The sequence below is a fragment of the Cuculus canorus genome, chromosome 1 (assembly GCF_017976375.1).
Source record: "Cuculus canorus isolate bCucCan1 chromosome 1, bCucCan1.pri, whole genome shotgun sequence".
NCBI lineage: Eukaryota > Metazoa > Chordata > Aves > Cuculiformes > Cuculidae > Cuculus > Cuculus canorus.
Genome location: NC_071401.1, coordinates 28,970,344 through 28,993,786, shown reverse-complemented (window position 1 = coordinate 28,993,786; position 23,443 = coordinate 28,970,344). Strand labels below are relative to the sequence as shown.

Sequence of the window (23,443 nt, the reverse complement as noted above, 5' to 3'; positions counted from 1 at the left end):
AAAACAAACAAAACCAAAAGCCATAAAAGGCATGGCAAAAATATACCCGAAAGGAGAACTAAATGCTTAGCTACTGGTATTTCTCATTGCATTGAACACATGAGGGATTTAAGTTTAAAACTTACTCAGTGTTTTTCTATTTTTTTTTTTTCTGTTGGAGTATATGGGCTTTGAAGAAGACTCATTGAGGTGTTGTGAATTACCTGTATAAATTCGAGATCTAAGATGACAGTCACAACTAAAGAACAGTGGGTTATGTATGCTAAACTACAATTCATGGTAGAAAGAAACCTTAATTTCTTGTTCAAACACAGAACTTGATGATTTTGAAGTGTATCATCTTCAACAGAGCTCAAAACACAATTACATTATATTTGTTGCAGGATAGGAGTTTTCAAAGTTCTCATTTTAAAACTTAACAGTGTTTCTTTTGAGAATTTGCAATATAAAATGAAATTAAGATTTTTCAGTATGAAATTAAATCAAGATTTGAGAACACTCGATGTTTCATTTTCTGTTATAAATTTGATCAGCATATTTTGTTTTAAAGATGGCTAGACCTAATGGTTTAATGTTTCCGCCTTTTAATCCTATTGGCCGTGTTTATACTTACTTGAATTAAGTTGGGTAAAAGAAAGAAAAGGAGGGGGAGATTAGGGGATTGCAAAAAAAGAAAAAAAAAAAACAAACCCAAACACAGCCCTCTAGCTGTGTCTACCTGCCCTGCCCTAATTCAGATCAGAAGTGCATCAGAGGACATGTAGTTTCAGAGGAGAAAAGGGAGTAAAGTGACCTGCTGGTGAGTGGGGCATGAGGAATCCCCTGGATGTTTCATAGATATCCATTATTTTCACTCATCATCACCGAGAGGCAGATCACCTAGGTATGACTTTTTCTCATCATGGCAGCTTTCCAGTACTTTGAGGGGGATGATGTCAGGGTGCAGGTTTGTTCTGCCTGCAATAGTGCTGCTACGAATATTATTTGGAAGAAAAGGAACTCTGAATTGTCTCCTGCTGTAACCAGCTCTCCACTACGCACTGCTGCTAACCCCTTGATCTGATTGTTTCTTTGGCATCATTATGCCGTGATGCCATAAATGATTGAAACGAGGAGGACAGTGAGAAAGCAGATATCAAGAGAAGGAGTTATGTTGAGGAATGTAGAGAGTGGGAATTTGCTACACAGTTACACATTGTATGGGCTTGGGAATACTTCAAGAGCTGGAATACGAAACTACAGCAACAGAGAGTAAGTTTTCCTTTAGTGGCAAATGGAAATGATAATCCTGGTTCTGTGCACTAAGAAAGAAGAGCAAAGGAATGTGCCTGAACATTCAGCACGTTAGTTGCTTTAAGTTGTGAGATCTTTTTCCCTGCTGCTTTTTGCTTATGGCTTGTATTGTGACTGTCCTATCTTTAAGCTGGATGCAGCACGTTTCTGTTTATGTCAAATGAGGCACTCATCGTACTATAATGTCATGAACATTGGTTTTTTTTCAACCCTTGAAAGTAAAAATATGGTGGCATAGGTAGCTATAATAAGTTAGTAATAAACGTGACATGGAGGTATTTTCTCATTTCACAGTATTTATAGGAAAAACAATGTTTTATGTGTTTTGTCTACTTCCTTCCATCTTCTTTTCCTCTCCTAAGCAGATCTAATGCATGAAAATTTTCTTCGGTAGTGCCCTCAGTTCTTTTTTTCTAGTTACAGTTATTGGTCTTTTGTTATTAGGGTTTTTTTCATATTTAAGTTGAGGCCTTCAAAAACCTCTCCGCATCCTCTATGAATGACACCACCATGCTGTTGTTTGTTTTAAGTTCCTAAATCTAGGCTAAATCTGTGAGCTTTGGGCAATATTTTTCCAACCCTTTAAGGATGGTCTTTCTTCTTTGTCAGATAATTATATTTTTCATCCAGGTTTTCCATGGATCATGTCTTTATTAGAAAATCTTTTTCTTTTGCCTTGACAAATGCAGTCTTGACATACTCGTTATCTAGTCATAGTGCTACTCTACTGCAAAAATCAGTTTTCAGACTTACTCTTTTGGTATTTTCAATTTCCTCCTTCAGTTTAAAGCAATAAAGATAAGCTGTCTGTCTGTATTTACAAGGCCCATCAAGACTACTTCTACCTGATACCTCTTCTTCAGTATCAAGATGTTGACTCTTGTTTTGATCAACATATGCACCATATGCCAGCTTCCATCGCTCGATCATTAAATTTTCAGACTACACTGGATATTTTCTCCTCAGCTGCCTGTCATGTATTGGTTGACATCTTCATAAACAGAACTGTTCACTATCTTCCTTTAAATATCTTCTTAAAGTTTTATGTACTGTGAAGCTTAAAACAATCCAACTAGACAACAGTTATATTGCAGGTATATTAATGCACTGCTTATCACAATAGTACTGTGTCATTGCACCCATACTCTGCTATAATTTCTCTGTTGTCTCTTTAGGTAGAATTCAAGCACATCTTAATTTTTGTTGTGTGTTTATTCATGGCCCAGCATAATGAGAAGTGGTCTGGTGTGAGGCCTCCCAAGATTTATGGTAATACCAATAAATAGTAGTGAATATCCACCGGATACGGCAGTGATTCTGCTGTGACTTACACCACATCATATTTAGTGCAGAAAGGAGGTGCTCCAACTAGAGGCCTCGCAAAAGGGAAAGAAGTGAGTTGCAGCCAATAGATAACATGCTAGCCCTAGGGGCCCTCTCGGCTGTCAAACCCAAGTCAATAGCTTCTGGCGTTGTATCCTGAAAGCATCCCTCTCTTCTCCACAGCAGTAAAGAACAGACTCTCCCTTGTCACAGAAGGGAGTAAATGCGAGTATTACAAAGTTCCGCCACGTGTGTAAAAGGTTAAAGGACTTCTTATACTTCCATAGCATCCTTCTGCTCCTTAGTGCATTCCCTTTGTGACACAGCATCTCTTGGACAGAAACCTTGCGTAACCACAGGGAGTTGTTGCAGCCATACTGTTGGTCCGTCCCTTTTCAAATGCCATCAGATCACTGTTGAGAAGAAACCTACACCAATTTTGACTTTGTATCTTGCTACATTGCTATCTCCTAGTGCTCCGTTTCCTTTGTGCCTTGAAGGTAATGATTCTTCAGAAGTGTGGTAAGCATGAATTCCATCAGGAATTCCTCAGGTATGTCACCATCCTCTTTCTGGAAATGGGTCTAAATGTATCTTTTTTTCAAAGGGACACTGAAACGTCAGTGGAGAGATTATATAGAGATAATAGAATGTTTAGTGCCTAGCTGATACAGAGATGGTAGATTGGACTATGCAGACAAATGGCGCTGCATATACCAAAGAAAATATGGTCAAATAAGTTGATTTTATCAGAATAAGCCACAAAACATAAGTACAAATGGCTCTGCATCTGAGTGGGAGAAGTCTAGTAAGAGCTCAGAACTAGTTGATGGGATGGAGGCAGGGACTGTGAAATACTGGTCAGGCTATACAACCGGAAAGCTTGATCATAACAAGTTCTTAGTTATCTATGTGTAGATTGGATAAAGTTAACATTAGGGCACCATGCACAGGCTGTATTTTTAGGTATGATCAAGAACTACATTTTGAGCAAACCAGCTAAAGAATTCATTGGAGAGCCCTTGATTTAATCTAGATTAGCACTCAAGAACAGACTATAGGAGAGCCATTCAGTAGCAATGTATCATACTCAGGTTTCTCATACATGTAGGTGAGAAAGAGTCCAGTATTGTTTTAAAAACAATTGCATACAAATGAAGATACAGTCTAAATAAACACTAAAAGTGACACAGAATTTGCTTTCTGATTCTAACCCAAATAAGTAAGAATTATCTAACACAACTGAACAGTAAAGGAAGTTACTAGAAATAAATAGAGGTTTTTCAAAAAATGAAATCTGTACAAGCAAAGCAGAAAAGAGCACAATTCTGGCAAGTTAAATGTAGAACTATTATAAGGCAGGACAAAAAGATTTTTAAATGCAACAGGATAAAATCCTAAAAGCCAAAAAACTTTTTTTTTAAGTGTAAATCTTGCTACTGGGAAGGAGAGTTCAATAGATAACGTGGATAAAGAGAATATTTAAAGACAAAGCCATCGCAGAATTAAACAAATGAACTTATTTCCATTGGCAAGGTTTATTAAAGGGAAATTAGGGACATCTGCATGTGAAATTTGTTCTTTATAGGGAATATTTCAGTTTTTAGAGATCGATAAAGGATTTTTGAAGAAATTGATTGAATAAACATTAACAGATTGCCAGATAGCATTTTGTTCATTCAGTAGTCCTGGAGAAATTCAGAAATTAAATCATGGGCCATGAACTGCATTGTATAATCTATCAATTAAATTAGCCTTGATTACTGAGGAATGGAAGTAACAAATTTGATGCTAGTTTTAAAAAGGGCCCTAGGGGTGATTGTGGGCCAATAAGTCTGACTACTGTGACAGATAAAATGCCAGCGGATGTGATAAAGAATATAATTAATAGGAACACGGGTAGGTGTAAGAGGCAACCATCATTCTGGCTTTTGTACAAGGTAGTTTTGTCTTAAAGCCTTGGTGTTATTTGAAGGAGTCAACAGATACACAGAGAAGGGTGACCCGAAAGCTCCATAACTGAAGACTGTTAGCAGAATGAAATATTGAGTTAATTAAAATTCTTTGTGGATTAATAAAGTGTTACAAGCTAGGGAACAGTATGGCAGCTAATGGGCAATTCTAACAATGCCACCTAACAAAGGTTTGCACTGGCACCTTTGCTGGTCCACCCGTTCCTACATGGGCTGAAAAAGTGCAGTGATAAAGACTGCAGATGGTAAAAGGAAAACATTCAGTTGGAGTCAGACCTAGTGCTGACCCTGAAGAGTTGCAGAAGGATTTCACAGCAGGACCTGTGGTGATCCAGGAGCCGTGGCTGTCACAGAGGCCAGTTATCGCTGACCCCGCTGTTCAGCGAGATCTATCAGCAAAGAGCGGCAGTGGCTGTTGGATTACAGCAGCCATCACCCTGTGAACTGTGAGCTCAGCAGGCTGTGGCTGGTCCTGCTGCTCAGAAGGCAAGGACTTGTAGCTGATCTTTTTAACCACAGCAGGGGCTGCAAACTGAAGAGAAGAGTCTTCTTCCCTATTTCTCAGGGATTCACAGCCCCGATTGAGCTTCAAGTATAGGTTTTGGTCCTGGAGTTCCTGCCTGTCACAAGGGTGGAATATCATTGTTAAACTGATAAGTAGTGTCTGGCTGCTGTGAGAAGCCAGGGTTCTCAAGCCATCCTACCAGTATTTGCATGTATTTTTAGCTGCTCCTGCAAATTTCCTAAAATCATTCTGGGTGGAGTTGATGCTAGCAAAAAGTGACAAAAAGCATTTGAAACAGAGAAGTGGCATTGGCATGCTGCTCAGTTTCAGCAGTGATGAGAACTGCATATGATATAGAAAAGGATGACTAAGAGTTATAGCATAGATCTGTACAGGGCCAGTAAATGGATCCAGATTCCTCAGTTTGAAGGGACATTGAATGAGGAGCAGGTAATGTGAGAAAGATCAGTACAACCATGAATATGTTGAACTGTTTAATAGGAGACTATAACTCCCTGTTTCTCGTAACAGAAGGAAGGAGAGACCTTTGATCACTCATTTGTTTAATTTCATTGATCTTTAAGATAGCAAAAGGCTGCTTATCACCAGTTTTATCTGCTGTAGTTTTGTGAATACATCTTTTCAAGTGTATAAAACCCAGCTGTTTGCTGGTCTTGAAAACTCCACTCATCCTGAATCAGCTGTGCCCAAAATCCAACCTGTGCAGAACTATAGCTTTTCCGTATAAAGAAGTTTGTAGTCCTCATTGATTGTTAATGAATTTTCAAACATGAGTCGAATGCAAAATGGTCTCATTTTCCTAAATCTACACATATTTTTATTTTCTGCTTCTATCTGTTCCTTTATCTGGCAGTAGCAGTGTTGCGGATGGGCAGATCAGTTTTGCTTCTGTCATTTACAAGTCATAGAATCATAGAATGGTTTAGGTTGGAAGGGACCTTAAAGATCATCCAGTTCCAACCTCCCTGCCACGGGCAGGGACACCTCTCACCAGACCAGGCTGCTCAAGGCCCCATCCAACCTGGTCTTGAACACTTGTATGGAGGGGAGATCCACAGCTCCCCTGGGCAACCTGCTCTAGTGCCTCACCACCCTCTGAGTGAAGAATTTCTTCCTAACATCTAGTCTAAATCTTCCCCTCTCTAATTTAAAGCCATTCACCCTGTGGGCAATGGAGAATGCCAGTTTGCTGCTGCTTCAGAAAGCTAAATCGGTAACAGGCCCTAAAATTAACCCCAGGAGAAATCAGATAAAGCAGCAGAAATGTTTCACACCAGAAGGTCTGGAGAGGGGGATGGATTAGAAGACATCATTGCATCTTTGAAACAGCTGGAATGGTTTCCAAGCTGTGGTCCACAAGCCCCTGGTGAACAACAAGGCTGTGGTAAGTTGAACGGCTGATTGGTCAAACCATAGTTAACAGCAATTTAAATAGTGCTTCCAATTAAAAGTTTGATCAGATGGGTGTGTGGTGTTCTTTGAAAAATGTTAAGGGCTGATAATGACCCGTTGTTCCAAAAATATGGGAGCTACTGTTCTGGAGTGCATGGTAAAGTAGAAAGCACTCTCCACTTTTTCAGCTTTAGACAGGTGGCGTGCCTCTTCTCCACAAGCAACAGCAAGAGGTTCTGAGAAGGGAGCTGAGAAGAGCAGTTCGGTAGCATTAACCCTTCTGTCCCCACTGCATCCTTCTCACTGACAGAATCCAGGGGTTCTAAATTATTCCATTGTCCTTCAGTACTACCAAAAGTCTTCACCACCCCTACTTTTCATTAATACTCATAACCAATAGATTTAGTTTTCTGAGGAGTGTAATTTTTCAAGTCTTGCGTCCTCATCAGACAAATATTAAACTTGCTAGATTACAATATTTATCTGTCCTGAATTAATAGCTGAACTCTCATTGCTAGAAAACCAGATTTTATATTTTTCTATTCTGTCCTGATTAACAAATGTAAACTTTCCTCACAAGTATTAGCATGTCTTATTACAGTATCTGTTTATCAGTTTTGAAAAAGTCCCAGTTCTATTTGACCCAGCTCTTTTAACTTATGTCAGCTCCCTGCATGGTAATTTAACATTGTAAAAATTTTCTCTGCTCTTATATCAGGTCTCTTATTACCTTTTTTTCCCTACTGAAAAATTTCCAGAATCATTATGTATGTTCATAATCAGTGCTTCTAGTTGCCCTTGACATAAGTTACTTCCCAATGCCTCAAGTACCATGCAAGCACATCTACAAGGAATTTGAAGAGATTTTCTTTCCAACATACTGCACATCTTTATGTTAGGAGTTATGGTGGCGTTGAATTTGAGAAATGCCAATTGTAAGCCTTATTCAAATGGTATAAATGTGTTTATTGTGAAGAATTCGGTTGTCTAATCTAGAATGACTGTAGTATATTTTATGAAATCTAAGCAAAATACTGGAAACAAATGCTATTGATATAATGTTTTAAAAGGAACTAAAGAAAGTTGGCAGGTGACCATGCACTTCGTAACTGTTTTTGTTCTGTATGTTTTAATATGTGTATGGAGAATGAGGGGGTTTGTGTACATTTCTCTATGATCTTGCTAAATACTTGTTGCTAACTTACATGATTCTGAAGTTATCTTTCGGTTTTCTAACAGGCATAGTACGTGAGTTTGGTTTGGCTTGCTCAAACTGAAGCTACTAGCTTCAGAGATTGAGGAGAATCTGTGCCTTGTGTCAGAAAGGAACACATAAGGGAGGAGAGAGCAACTTCTGTTGTAGTGTGAAAAAAGATTTCTTGGTGTCACCTGTGACAGAAGAGAGGGATTCATGAGTCCAGGCAAGGCACAGGGTCCAGAAGCTATGGTGGGGTGTGTGGGTAGGACTGGAGGTGAGTGTATCTGAACAAAGAATTTGGAATAGGGATCAGAATAGAGTTTCTATAGGAGTTGGAGATACAACTGGATAAATGCACTGAGGTCGCTTGCAAGTCACTTACCAAAGAACAGCTCTCTATCTGAATTTAGTTTAGTCCACAGTTGCCCTCACTACACTCTTCCCTGTGTCTTCTGGAGCCCCAGCTTCTTCACCACTTCCTGCACCTGACCATTTAAAGTGGAAGACCTACTTTGCTGCTTACTCCAGGAACAGTTACACACAAAGGTACAAATGGTCCCACAAATCCCTCCCATCTAAAGCTTCTCTTCTGTCCTATTACACTTTCTTCTGCCTCCTGCCTATGGGGTTCTGCTCTGCGGGTGCAGACAGACAAATGAATCATAGAGTCACAGAATCATTTAAATTGGAAAAGACCCTTAAGATTATTGAGCCCAACTGCAGACCTAACACTGCCAAGTCCACCACTGAAGCATGTCCCGAAGTGCCACATCTACAAGTCTTTTAAGCACCACCACTTCCCCGGACAGGTTGTGACTCCACCACTTCCCTGGACAGGTTGTTCCAGTGCTTGACAACCCTTTCAGTGAAGAAATTTTTTCTAATAGTCGATCGGAACCTCTCCCCTGGTGCAACTTGAGGCCATTTCCTCTTGTCTTATCACTTGTTACTTGGGAGAAGAGACCAACACCCACCTCACTACAACCTCCTTTCATGTAGTTGGTAGACAGCAAAAAGGTCTCCCCTCAGCCTCCCCTTCTTCACCCTAAACAGCCCCAGTTTCCTCAGCTGCTCCTCTTAAGGCTTGTGCTCCAGCCCGTTCACCAGCTTTGTTGCTCTTCTCTGGACATGCTCCAGCACCTCAATGTCTTCCTTGCAGTGAAGGGGCCCCAAACTGAACACAGTGTTCAGTGTGCGGCCTCACCAATGTCAAGTAAAAAGGGACTCCAGTGAGATGCTGTGGAAGTGCTGGGTGCAAAATAAGAGTGCCTTTCCTTTCCAACATAATGCTTGAATCTTCTCTGAATGGGATATGTCACGTTGTTTGAAATCTGCTCATCATACATGATTGTTCTTTTTCCAGTCTTCTTGTAGTACTATTTGAAGGTGATGGTTGTTTTTTTCCACATGATGAATTACAATATTTTAGATAATATTTATCTTACTAAAGAGCAGAAAAAAAATCTTGTATTTCTAAATCCTGGTCCCTTTGACTTGCATTTTTCTTCCTAAAAATAAATTTATTAAGCCAGTGGATGATTGCGCCTACTGATGATAAGTTGAAGCTTACTGACAGAGTGGTTGATTTTCTTAGTTATGATTTTGCAGACCCCTTAAAAGTTTTCCACAAAGACTAAGGAGTCTGCAGAAAGACTGAAAGCAGTGTCTTAGGGCATCCCCCTAAATGCAAGGTTTTTTTTAAATGGAGAGGTTTTCTTGGCACAGATCTTTTCATAAGTCTTAAGCTTTTATTTAACAGTTTTCCTTCTTAATATATGATTGCATACTTAATGTCAATGACTAAACTTAGCTGGCCAGAAGCATTATTTCTGCAAAAGTTTAAAATTCAGTGATTAATTAATAAGTCTTTCAGCATGTGACAATACAAACAAGTTAGGTAGCAAGATCACTGTAACAATAATAAAATAAAAAGTACTTTTCTTTCTTTTTTTTTTTTTTTTGGTAAGTGTACAGTTTAATGTAAAACTATTTTGATGTTTCTTTTTTGGGCAGTTTTTATAGTGGCTATAGAGGTCACTCCTTCATTTTGTAGGCGTCTGTCCCTAAAAACTGGCTCGACTCTTACTGTGTGTCGTATGCCATTTTATCTATAAAGATTGCTGGAGTTCACAATTACTAAGAGGTAACACCTTGAAGTTTTGGCACTGTTCCTTACAAAGTAACTTAACGCTGAGCTGACTTTCTGTTATCATGTCAGTGAAACATCAGATATTAATACTATGTGTGAAGCAACATTTGATACAATGGCTATTAAGTTACTTGAAAAAAAATCTTGTAAAGATGGATTTTATGTTTAGAAGAGCTGGCATCTAAAAATGTATGTCATGGATACTGGTAATAAATGTTGTTTATGAATTGCTGCAGGAGAAGAAATATTTACATTTGTGTACAATATGCTAGTCTTAACTCCAGCTATTTTTATCTCCTAAATATCTTATTGTAAGCTAGTTATAAAGTATTTAAAGGTACGAATCATTTCATTTGTTGAAGCATTCAGTGCATTATTTAAAATGGCTCCTTAAGGAGAGAAGTGGATGTGCACTTCTCATAACGGCTCAGCATAAAAATAAGGCATCAGAGACAATAGTTCAGTTCCAAATCAGTAAAATCATTGTTACGTTTTGCTGTATGAGCAGAACTCTTCACAAAATTATGATCTCATTCTAAGATTACAGTTATCTAAATAGATTTTCATTGCTAAACTATATGCTGATGAATTTTTGTCTTTGTTGGAAATGAGAGAACAGAAACACTTCAATTTTGAGTCACTGATCTTTTGCCGCATTAAAAGATTTCAGAACTTTGTATTTCACCCGAGGACTGTATCCATAACTGTTTTAGATTTTGGAATTTCAGAACTGTGCAGGTGAGCAGGAAAAAGGAAATGTGAAAGGAAGGAACTGAAATGGAGAGGAGGAAATTATTTTCCCTTTTAGAAGGAAGGGAAAGATTAAAAAAAAAACCAATAATCATAGCGGAAATAATAGGGTGAAAAGGGAGGCATCAGGTAAGTATTTGTGCTAATATTTTGTATTCAGTGCTCAGATGTGTCATGCATTATGCTTGTGTGGAAAACAGATTTACACTTCAGCTTTCTGACTAACTACTGTGCTGAGCTGTATTTTACTCTCTGTGCATTTTTACTGTAGCATGGTTCTTCTAAGGAAGGCTTTCAATTGACTTTCAGCGCCAACCAGAATCACAAAGTGCATTACCTACTAGAAAATGATGACTGCCCCAATATTCTGTCTTCCTAAGTTAGGTTTTTAAAAACATACTATTTACCATTAGACATCAAAATAACAAAGCCAATTTTTTACATGTATTTCTGTTGTTGATTCCAGTCAGTAGCATCTGGAGTGAGGCATGAGCAGTCAATAACACTTAAGAGTGGCAAAATTTGTGTGCAAAACCTAATTGTAATAATGCTGAAATTGAAAATCGAAACTGCTAATTAATCATTCAACGGGACTAGGTAAAGTCAATTAATTCATAACAATATATAGCTGTAAAACAATGGGTTACTTACATTGGCTTTCATTACAGGTTAGTAGTCAGTGTGTAGACTTCCTCCATAAGCTGTAATAAAACAAAATTAATTAGTAAACTGGCACAAAAGTTTAATTCAGTAATTTGTTCATTTATGTGCTTAGTTACTGCACATTCCCATGAGTATATATGGTATTGTAGTGGAGTAAACATTTAGGGAAATTATGTACTTTTTAAACCGAGCAATTAACTAATATTTATATAGTGACTATAACTGGTCTTCATGAATTACCATGCTAAAAACTTGTTTATTTTTAAATACAAAGACCTCCTATTTTCCCATGTTCAGTTGATGACGCGCATAAAACACCTTAACTGTCCCCCTGTGCAACACTGAGTGAAACTGAGCCCTGAGCTGAGGTACAGAGAAGTAGCATTCACTCTGAGACTGCCACATTTCTAACTGCGGACAGAAAGAGTGAAAACAGGGGGCAAGGAGAGCCATTGTGGTTCTAGTTCATCAATAATTTTGGATTGGTAACATCTACTTTTTGGAATGTAGTGTATTAATTACTGCTGATGGAGAGTCATAGGTCTGCATAAGAATTACACTATAAATCACTGTGTGGTAGAGTTCCCTTTCCTATGCAGTGCCTGTGTCACTGAGCAGCTGTTTTTAAGGGCACTCAGTGAAGATATGAATACTGAAAAACTGCCAGAGCTGTACTCTTTGTGTTCACTCTGAAAAGAAAATGAAATCAAATATAGATACAACTTTTAAAAGTTCTAAATAAGAGACTTCACGCTGTATATTATAATTAGCCATTACTATTATGTTGGTTTGTGTTAGTGTTACTCTAATTTATGTTACAGGACTCTAGAATTGTTTGCATAATATAAATTCTTTAGTGCAAAATCACATTTCAAATGGACCATTATTTATATTTTGAAGTTATCTTTTTCATTTCATTGTAAGTAGCAGCTCTGCGTTGTCCTCATGTAACAGTCAGCGTCCAGATGACTGTATCTGAGTAGTCATTCATGGAAGACCATTGTATGCATAGGTCTCCGGTGAGGTACAAATTGCACAGTCCCGGGTTTATGTCTCTCAGGCTTTCTGTGCCAACAAGGAAGCGCAAACTGTGAACTGTCCCCCTGGTGTACATTGCTGCCTCCAGAGCAGGGCTAAGAAGGAAAGCTCCCTTTCCCATCCTCTTCTCTGGGTATTTATGTTTTGGTATTGCAGTTCTGTAAGACCAGAGTCTTGTTTCTGCATTTGGTCTGGCAAGCTGCTGACAGTGGAATGAAGAGGTTGTCCCCACTCCACTCCGAAGTTTTCCGCTCAGAGAACGGGCTATATACCAACTTCAAAACCAGCCCTACACCCATGAATCTTGTATTTGATTATAGATCATTTAAAGTAAGCATTATAATGTAAGTATCCATGGCCATGACGTAGGATTTCAGCATCTTTTTATTTTTCACAAAGAGTATTTACTGTATTTAGTAACAAATTACAGCAGTACCATTTTAAGTATCAGCTAAACGTGATATTCCTGAATCAGGTCTTCGTGCTAGGAATATAGAATTCCAATGATGTCAAGCTTTGATTTTTACTTACAGCAGATAAACTTAAAGCCCCAGTGCTACATAATTAGTCCTAACAAAAAAGCAAACTGTCTTTTATTTGGGTCAGACTTTATTTTTGTGTTCAGTATAGTGAACACGAATAATGTTCAGCAATAAAAAAAATATTCTGGAGCACAAACCTATTACATGTTCCATGCAGATGAAAGTCGTTAGTAAATTTTCTTTGTTCAGGGTAAAGGAAGTTGAAAATATGCTGTTTCTCATATTATTTTAATCCAAATGTTATTTTCCTTAAGTATTCAGCTTAAACATATGCTGCTACGTTTGCAACTATGTAGTAAACTTCACAAAATTAATTATATTTCAAGAGTCTAAGATTCAGACTGTAGGATGAGATGAATTACCCGCTAGAGGTGCCAATTTCAGTCTACTGTCTTCACTGAACTGACTAGCTCAGGCTAAAAGTTAAGTGAGTGGCCTGTTACCTTAAGAGAGGAATAACTCAGCATTGCAGACCATACTGGGTCTTTAATGTAGACTTCTTTCTTTTTAAAAATGGCAACTGTATTACTCACCTTTTCTGTCAATGTTCTTTTCCTATTTCTAAGATGAATAAGCGCGATTGTTACTGTTGCGATTTCCTGTGGTGGTTTTTTTCCCTGTCTTTTTCAATCTTATCTTTCCCTGTTTGTTTTTTTTGTTTCTTTTTCTTGACTCTTTTTAGCTACCATCTGTTCTGAAGCTTTTCACTTGCTACCTCTCTCACCATCCTACCTTCCGTCTTGAGAGTATTGTCCTAACGTTTGATGTGGAAGATTGCTGACCCCTTCCTTTGATGCTGATACCACTGTTTTCTGTAAGAGATAGTGCTGTAGTGAAGACATAGAGAAAGAAGAATGTGGCACTTATGTGATTTTTATATGGCTTTGAATAGTCAAGAAGTATTGTTCTTCTGCCTTGACATAAAATGTGCTGGTTTCCCAATGTACTTGTAATTTAAAGACGTTTGTAGAAATGTAAAATCAAATGTAAAGAATATAAAATCTCTATTAAAGACATTTAAATTTAACAGAACATAGCATTAGTCTTTATTTTAAACATTGAGTCCTACATGACTCACTTGCAAAAAGTGGGATAAATTTAAAAAGTTGTTTAGTGGTAAAGTCTGTTTTATTACAAGGTGAAATTATTTTCTTCCTCCCTATGGTAATGTTTTCTTGATTTATATCTATTAAATATCTGCCCTTCTCTTGAGGTCTCTGTCTTCTCCCTTTTTTGTTCCTTTTGTTAACATAAGTTTCTTTTCCTTTCTGCACTGGACTCTCCTAACTCTTTTGGTTCAATGCTGATCCATTTTTCTCTCATGTATATATCCATTTCTCTAAAATATTGTCTTGAGCACGATCATATATATATTCAAGAATAAATCTGCTTCTAAACACTGATGGGTGTGCTATTTTAGGACTTCCAGTAAAGCAGATAAGAAACATAACGATTTAGTGACAGCATTTTAAGTTTTTTGTGACACATGTGCCTTCTTAGGATCTAAGTACTTTGGTTCCTACATCAATGGAATAATAATTATGGACAGAGATAAACATTTCTGTAAAAATACAGGTACTTTTTCAATGTAGGAATGCTAACTTAAAAAGAGCATCTGAATGAAATCAAACATGCTACATTCATAAATGGTACGGCAGAAGCTTTCAGATTTTATTTGCAGATAAAGAGAAATGCTAATGGGAAGAATGCTTTGTTATTTTTTTGTAATAAAATGAGTTAAAGTTAAAAAACAAAGACAGCAAAACTAAGAAATGTACATCCATAAAATCAGGAGAATTTTTGCAGATAATATTTGCTATAGCAGAAATATTAAATGAAAGTTAATGTTTTTCGAGGGGTAGATACCTACATATTTTATTATCTATACTAAATGTTCTGTAGATAATCTGAATTACTTGAATTGCAGTAAAAGGAATGCCAAATACATGATAAAACGTAACTAGTGACGTTCAGAACTTTTTGCTTTAGGTATGTAAAATATAATTCTGAAGCCTTTTCTAGTACAGTAATTCACAATAACAGTAACAATAGCAACTTACAAGAAAATGATTGGAGGTGTGGCTGAGAATGTCATTGATGGTGCCTAGAAGTTTTTAACTAGTGCAATTGTCAGCAGGACTTTGCCCATTAGAAAAGCACTTCCTTTGCCAGATTCATTTACTAAGCATGAGGATGGCATTAGAAAAGAGGATTTGAAAGCAAAGGAAATTTGGTATCTCTAAAACAGTTCCACTAGGGATGAGTTTTTGCATTGTACAGCAGTAGCAGTAAATTTTTTGTTAGCATGAATCAACTGCAGCTAATTTTGTAAGAATGAACAATATGAAAGCTATCCATAGGAAAATAAATAATGCTAAAACTATGTAAAACCTGTTAGGATTTTCTAGGGTATATCCTCAAATAGTATAAATTGGCATGCATAAAGTTAAGTCACCATTGCTTACTGAAGATTTGTCCTTTCTGTGAACTATCTAATACAACACAGACCCTGAAATAGTCACTTACTTAGTAACTGAATTCATGTTACAGCAGAGCAGTTATGGAATAAGGTCTTACTCATCATGAGGAAAAATACAATTCTAACAACTGTGTATGATTGTTAGAAGGAAATACATCAAACTAACCTGAATTAGCATAGTTTTAGAAAATGACTAGTTTTGAGAGTACTGTATTGATATCATGTGTTAAGGTACAAAACTATTGCTCATTTCATAGTACTAATCTAAACTGTAGAGTTGTAGTTAAAAGATAAAATTATTTTTACACTCAATTTTATTTTGAATATATGAAGAACAGTGAGGAAAGCATAGCTGGAAATATTAACAAAACAGGAAAGATTTTTCAGCAAATGAATAAGAGTAACTGTAAGGAAACATTTATGAGAGGAGAGGAGAGTAAAGTTGAGTGAGTATTGCTGCATTGTCGTGTGAAAACATACTTTATCTATAAGGTCCTACAGGAAATAATAATGAAAAAAATAGGTCTTTCTGTTGGTAAACAGCGTAGGTACTTGTGGTCTTGAGAAATGCAGTACTCCCTCAAATTCCGTGTTCTTTAATCACATTACAAACAAGTCTGGCTAAGACTTAAATAGAATATAACTACCTGTTGCTATATAAGAAAGATAAGGTGAGGGAAGCCCAATTTATAAAACAACCACTCTGTCTGTAGATCCTGCAACTCACATGGCTGGCAGACACAGATATAATTTCACAAATGAAAATGGAAGATGCAAAATCCACGAAGATTGTGTTGAAGGTTTGTTCCATTTGACTTTCTCTAGGATTATGAGGATGTCTATGATTATGATATATAATATGTGTCTACTAAACATACATATATTGCTATGTGTATGAAAATAAGTGTGTAAAAAGTTGTACAAGAGGAATTTGAGTTACATGCAAGAAAGGTTTCAGAATAGGCTGCAGGAAGATATTTTTTTTGTATAGTACTTAAAACAACTGGAAGAAGTAATGAGAGTTAATTCAGTCCTGGATCTGATAGTGATCAGAAAAGCATATATACTAGGTCTACAATGAAGACCTTATGAATGTACAATATTTCTGGTTTAACAGAGACCAGAAAAAGGGTAAACATACTGTGGAAATCACTGACAGAAATGTAAAGAGTTTAAAGAGTAATAGCAAAAAGCTGGTTCAGCACAAGCATTGTGATAGAATAAGAGCAAGATTCCACTGTAAATAAACATTTAGTGAAGTATAAAGCAGGAGAAAAGAAAATGGGAACTTCGAGCTTGTCATCATGCAAAGATAATACGGAAAGAAAGCACTGACCATGTGATGCTACTGGAGAAAGCCTGATTATCTGCTTAGTATAGTTTTGCTAATGTAATCTAAAAATATGTGAAACTTCTAAAGAAGTACTAGAAAGCAGATTTTTTCACATTTCTTCAACTTCTAATTTTTCTCTTTGTTTCTAAGAGAGAAATAAATATCTGAATAAAAGGAAACCTGAGACCACTGTCAACAGATCACATAATTTATTTGAAGATATAGTTGAAGAGGCAGCAATCAAAAATGGTAATTGAAAATAGAGAAAAGTATCTGAAAATATGAAGGGGGACAGATTCTGACCCCCCCGTTCTGCCCACTGAAGGTAGCACAGGGCAGCCAAGATCCATTTCTACTCACAGGCTGAGAATCTGCCTGCCGTAGGGAAGTCACGGTCAACCTAATGCTAGTCTATCCTTCTCCTTTGCCAACAGCTGTCATCCTTCGCTGTTTGGGTATCGGAGCCTAAGAAGGCACGCATAGTCTCTACCGGTTTTCAGCTACATTTAATTTCTTAGGTGACATCTCTACTAGAAAAAAAAAATGGACCAAAGGGCAGTCAAAAGTTGGTGGTAAATTACAGCTCACATTCACTGTTCTTGCTGCCAACTAAGAAGTCTGTAACCCACGCTCTTCCCCAAATCTTGCTGGGTTTTACCTGGGTGCTTGTTGGTCTCAGCCAAAAGCACACCAAAGAGCATGCTAACAGTTAAATGCCATGGATTATCACATGGTAGAGCCCAATCATGTGCCCTGTTTAGCTCAGTAGAACAGATGTAATCTTGTGAACTACATCCAGTTGGCAATAATTACAACTGTATTAGCCTGCTCTAAATTAAAATCGCAATGGCGTGAATACTAATAAGCTTTACGTATCTTTCACACTACTGTTTCTTGAACAGAAATTTCAATGACTGTATAAATTTGGGTGCAATGTATGACTTAAAAGGAGAGAAAGCGTAGAAAATCTGAAAAATTGGTGAATTAAGAAAGAGGAGGACAATAAAAGGCAAAACAGTACTTATCTGATGTGGAGATATTTTTAAATGGAAACTGGAAAGCCAGTTATATGAGTGAATATTCTTTTCAAGGTAAGCAAGGTTACAATGAAGAAGTCAGTATACGGCCATTTGGGTAAGTAGAAATAATTCATCATTAAAATGCAGTTTGGCCCCCACCTCTTTGTAGGAAATAATGCATTTGCTTCTGATGTTTTATTCTGAGACTTGAGAAGGACCTAATGCTGAAGTAGGCACTCTTCAATATAAAATAATGACCTCATCATGCACATGATGGGATAAGTGCTTTACTGAATATTTATACAGATTTCAAAAGGGGATATGCAATAATATCTTGGGATTAACATAATCTCTGTATAACTTGGACAGTTTTCCAGTATGTGATGTAATTACTATTAGGTTCCAGGTCATATTTTATCCTAGTGAAGTCAACAGTTATTTTCATGATAATTTCTAATTTTACGGGTTGTAGAAAACTATGTGCGGGATGCACAAAAAAGGCAAATAAAATTACATCCATAGACTACATTGTGACCTAGGATTAACTGCTTAAGTGTGAAGACAGAAAATAAAAAGGGAAGGGAAAATGTGGCAAGTCAGACAATGTTGGAACATAATGTGCTAGCATTCAGGTTAATGTTGTCTTTTAAGTTACTCAGAGGTAAAGAGAGGAAATAAACTGCTCATATAAAATCCATAGGCATATTCCAAAAAGGGGTCAGCTCCTCTGGTGAGTACTTGAGGATCTCTGCTTCCTACTTTACTTTGCAAAATCGATGCTTGGAATATCTGTCTAAAGCGTGGTAAACTCAAGAATTGTATCACAATGCCATTGGGTTTATGTGAAGGAAAACATCACTATTTTGTGACTATTTTGTAAAATAAAGGAGCTGCTTGTTCTGTTATATATAGTGCTGTTATAACCACACCTGTAATGCTCAAGGCACTTGATATAGTGTCACATAATATATGATATAGGTAACATAAAAGGAAACAGATAAGTGCAAAACAAAGTTAATACACTCATGAAAACATTCTGAATTTACTAAATGTAATCCACAGACAAAGCAATTTGGGGGTCATCAAATGTATACATTTAAATTTTGTCTGTATACAAAGGACATAAATGAAAGAATTGAGCAAAATTTTAGGATGCTATAGATTGAAGGAAAATAGCCAGAAGTTGAGAAGGAAGGTAGGGAATAGGTGTTTGGAAACAATTCTTACTAGGAAATGATTCTTAATGGAACGCTGGGAAGCCAATAGACCAACATAACTATTCAGCAATAAATTTACCAACAGATTAAGTAGCATAATTTATTTGGAGAAGCAGTCTTGCAGGAATGCAGGCAGAATTCCTAGACGAACTAATTGGCTTTTCTGGCTTCACTGTACTGCCATTGACTGCATGTGCAACACCATGGGGAACTATGTTGGGAAAAACCTCTTCTGTAAATTGAACTTGTGATTCTGTACCTTTGACATGCTTTGGCTTCAGTAGAGTCGTGCTCTTGTGAATAATAGAAACTACATTAAAAAAGTAAGAGAATATCAATGAAAAAGGCGCGAAAGTAGATTTTATACACGTAGATGGAAAAAAAAACATAAAGCAAATCTGTCACATATATTACATACCTAGGTGGAAAAAAAAAGTGTTCTTTCTTGTGATGGCCTTGTAATTTTGAAGTGGGACTGCATTATACAGAATTCTAATAATATGATCCCCTGGAGCAGAGTTTTAGAAAATTACATGGAAAAACCAAACAAAAATATTTGAAGTTGTCCACTTCTCTCTGAATGTGTTGCATATTCTAAACCTAATGTCTGAGCTGTCAGAACTGGTAGTTCCTGTTTTGAGGAAAAAAATTTGTTTTAAGTCTTCCACGAAAAGAGATTCTGAAAGTTGTTGTGGCAAATACAACTGTCTGCTAGAGAAGTGTTCATGAACTGCTTCTCTCTTCTCTGCAAATACATTCTGTGCCCATCACTCCTGCTTAAATAATCACTTGGTGGGGATTTGCCTCTTTATGTTTCCTGGAGCAGTGGTAGGACATAGTTTTTAGAAGCTGATGGAAGCTGTGTTGGAGTATGACAAGGAGGAGGTGACTACATCAGAATTTTGTTTGAAGGGCAGAGGAACTGTAAAATGGCTTTTCCGGAGATGGGGAATAGGTGGCTCTGAGCAGGACTGTAAGGCTGCAGGGAGCCCTTAAGCCTATTTACTCATTTAGTGTATTGAGAGCACACCTAAGTATCATGGGATTTGGATGCTTTGCAGTTGGATAGATTAACTAGATTACGAAGAAGAACTACTAAGTTTCAGGAATTAATTATGAAAGCACCCTATGAATAAACTGTATGAATATTAAAAAGCAAAACCAAACTATAGAAACCACTTCTTGGAAGAACTTTCATACGTGGCTGTGGTATAGTTGCATAGTCTGCACAAGTGAAGTAGAGCAAACAAGCAGAAAATCTGGGCTAGATGTCATAAAGGGCTTCCCAGTTTTTTGTTTATTTTCTTCTTTCCAAGGGAATAATTTCGGGATTCATGGATAAACTATCACTAGTTTAAAGAAAAAAAAAAAAAAGGAAAGAGTCTAGATTCTCTAGAGGCAGGTGTCTGGAAACAACTGTGAAGACAGTCAGCCACTGCAGCATTTAGAGCGCTACTTTGATCTGTTACTATCTTACATCCTTTATTTTACTTTTCTTGGTGCAGAATATTTCTTCTTTATTCAGACAAAACTCATTGAAAACAATGCAGAACATTACACTCTTTTACCACTAACTAATGATTGTGTAATTATCAGAAAGAGACTCCATAGACTGCCGGTTCAGTTGGCAACATCCTTCCTACCTCCATCTGAGAAAACGTTATCTACTTTGACACAACAGAAAGATACAGGCTTTGAGTCAAATCTTCCTTCTATTATGCTTGATTCTCAAAGAAAACGATTTATGCCTGCCTGTCTACCTATCTGCTTATATATTAAGAGGTTTATAATTCTTGTTTTAGCTGTTAAATGTAAAAATAAAAGTTACAGTATTACTGAGTAGAAGGCGTACAAAATCCCTGTTTTATCCAGTTCTTTGAAGAAAAGGAAGAAAAATAAGAACAAGTGAATTATTCTATATTCAAAGAAAATTGTGTTATTACTGATTTCCAAAAAAGTTACTGAAGAGATGGACAGATGCATTTTGTTTCAAGGGTCTGCGGGGTCTGCTGCTCTAGAGCAACGCCACATTCCAAAGGACATTGATACTGCCTAGTTTTGCAGATGAAGCAAAATTAAAGAATGCTCATGCAAAATGGCCAGAATAAAAGTCAGTGAATAAAACTGTTGTATCTCTGTGTCAAAATAAAATCGGGAAAATTATTTTGATGTCCAGGTAAAGGTGAATCCACGGGAAAGCAGATGAGTGAAAAGGGGTTTGAAAAGCAAGGTTTATCAGGCGCATTTCCAAAGAGTTGTATTTGTTTTGTCTAGAGAAGAAAAGACTGGGGAAAATAGTCTGATGTCCGAAGATTATTGTGTAGAAGATAGTCATCAATTGTCTTTTGTGGAAAGTGGTGGAAGGACAAGAAAGAAATTTACAGTGAAGAAGAACAGGCTACATGTTTGGAAAATCCTTCTAAGTACAAGGACAGTTAAAGCCTGGAGCCAGGCTATCTGGAGCATTTTCCGCACTGGCAATTTAGAACAGATTAGACAAAAAGTTTCTGTCATCACAATCCTCTTACATCTATCTTATTGCATAATTGTTGGCTCTACCCAGTAAATGATCTGGAATATTAAGAAGTAACTTGAAAAATAAATTTGGATTGTGGAGATGAAACTGTATAGAGTGAACACATGATATATCATAAAAAATGCAGGTATCATTTTTTGGTCAATGGATATATTTTTGTATTTTATATGACTTTCTATATTTTAATTTTCATTTATTTTAAAGTTCATATACATATAATTTCTATTTACAGATCATCAATAAGGATAAAGCATTTTACCTGTTCATGCAAGCAGTACTGTTACTCTGCTCACACTACTTGATCCTCCAGGCAGGAAGCTGATTTCAGCCTCTGTCAGTACCCTTTTTCCTTGGCTTCTAATTCTATCTAGCACATGCTCTTCAGGTATGTATAGCTTTGTAGATATTATGGGTAAATATTCTGCGTTCAAAACGTGTAATTTCTTTTAAGTCATGTGTAAATAGCTACAGTTTATTATTTGACAGAATATCTGAAAAAGTCTGATTCCTAAACGAAACCTTGATGATGAGTTTTACTTTCTGTGGTTAACAGCCTGTTTTTATTCTGATAAGTAAAGTCTGTAATAAAAATGAAACGTAGTATCTGTGCCATGATAATGGAATACTAAAGTGAAATTAGTGACATTGGAAAGTATCACTTGTAATTCTGCTCCAAACCTCAAGATATTTTATTTTCCTGTACTGCAAAAAAACTCATTAAAGAGTATGAATGGTTTGTGTTACCAACATTCATGGCCTTCATTAGAACATGAATAATTTCTGTATATGCTTTTGTTAGAGCATAAAATATCTAACATAAGAGAGCAAGGATATTGAAGGAATGAAGGTTATGTATCTATTCAGAATACTGACAGAATTCAGTCTATTCAGAATACTGGCTAGCATGTCTGTTCTTTCTAAGAAACTAAATTTGAAGGATTATGAGAAAACTGTTTATTACTGTGATAATCTGTTAGCTGCTTAAGGACTTCCTGTGTCTATATCAAACAATAATTAAAGTCTTCTTCACATTAAAGAATTTATCTTCCAGTGTTTTTTCTTGTACTGAGTCTGTGACAGGAAGGCTGTGAACGTGTGCAGGTGGACATCTTATTGTAACTTATTCCTTCAAATTGTGTCAGAAACATTTCACTTATTAGAAGCAGCTGTATTAAAAATGTGAATAGTGTACAGAGAATCTAGTGGCTTTCAGTCGCTTAACCTCCTAGAGAGGAAGATCTAAGTAAGAGAAGTAGCATCCCTTCACTTCTGTAGCTCAGTGTCTTGTTATCTTGATATAGAACCAAGGGGTTCCCGTATAACTTTTCTGGTTAATACTGTACTTGAATCATCTAGATTTACCTGGCTTTGGTTTATTGGTAGATTTTGGAGTTTGTTTGTTTGTTTGTTTTTTAAGTAGGAGACATCTACTTATGCTAGTTGAGTATTAACTTGAAAAGAGACCACCTAAGTATTAAAACCTTTATAATACAAGCCAACCCGGAAAAGATTGTTGTCAACTTGATGTGTTTTAATTTTGGGAGACTTATTTGCCAACAATAATTGCCTGCATTATAACTTTGTTTGCTACAGGCAAAGTATGCCGTATGCTGAAATTCCCACAGAACTGTGGAATAAGAATATGAATCACATACCACTACACCTTTATATTATTACAGTTTATGTAGAAGAAAAACAGTATAGGTCACAGAAGCTTTTGGAGGAACATGTCTAGTGAATAACTTTAGAATGTTAAAACACACTTTTTTACAAGAATGGGAAAATATAATTTCTGGACATAAATGAAATACTGCTTCAAAAAAGCCTCTGAAATTTGAGTGACTTGACTTCTCATGAAAGTCAAAGAAGTAGCTTATGAACTAAAATGTTTCATGAAGAGAGAACGGCGATTCTAAATTGTGAGATGGCTTTACAAATTTAACAAATTGAGAAAAACAAAAAAATGAACCACTAAGGCTCCTTTAACTTACAATTGAAATCTACGCTTGTCT

The 23,443-nt window shown here is 36.6% G+C and overlaps 1 long non-coding RNA gene across 2 annotated transcripts in view; it reads right to left on the bottom strand.

Annotated features, from left to right (window-relative positions):
• Window positions 1–2,124: 2,124 nt before the first annotated feature.
• The window catches only part of LOC128851668 (uncharacterized), a 38,742-nt gene continuing 17,423 nt past the window's right edge, over window positions 2,125–23,443 (bottom strand). For both annotated transcript variants that reach the window (XR_008449096.1, XR_008449097.1), the window contains 2 exons: window positions 11,256–11,305; window positions 2,125–5,209 (listed from right to left, as the gene is read on the bottom strand). This is a non-coding gene — a long non-coding RNA (uncharacterized LOC128851668). The remainder of the gene's footprint in view (window positions 5,210–11,255; window positions 11,306–23,443) is intronic.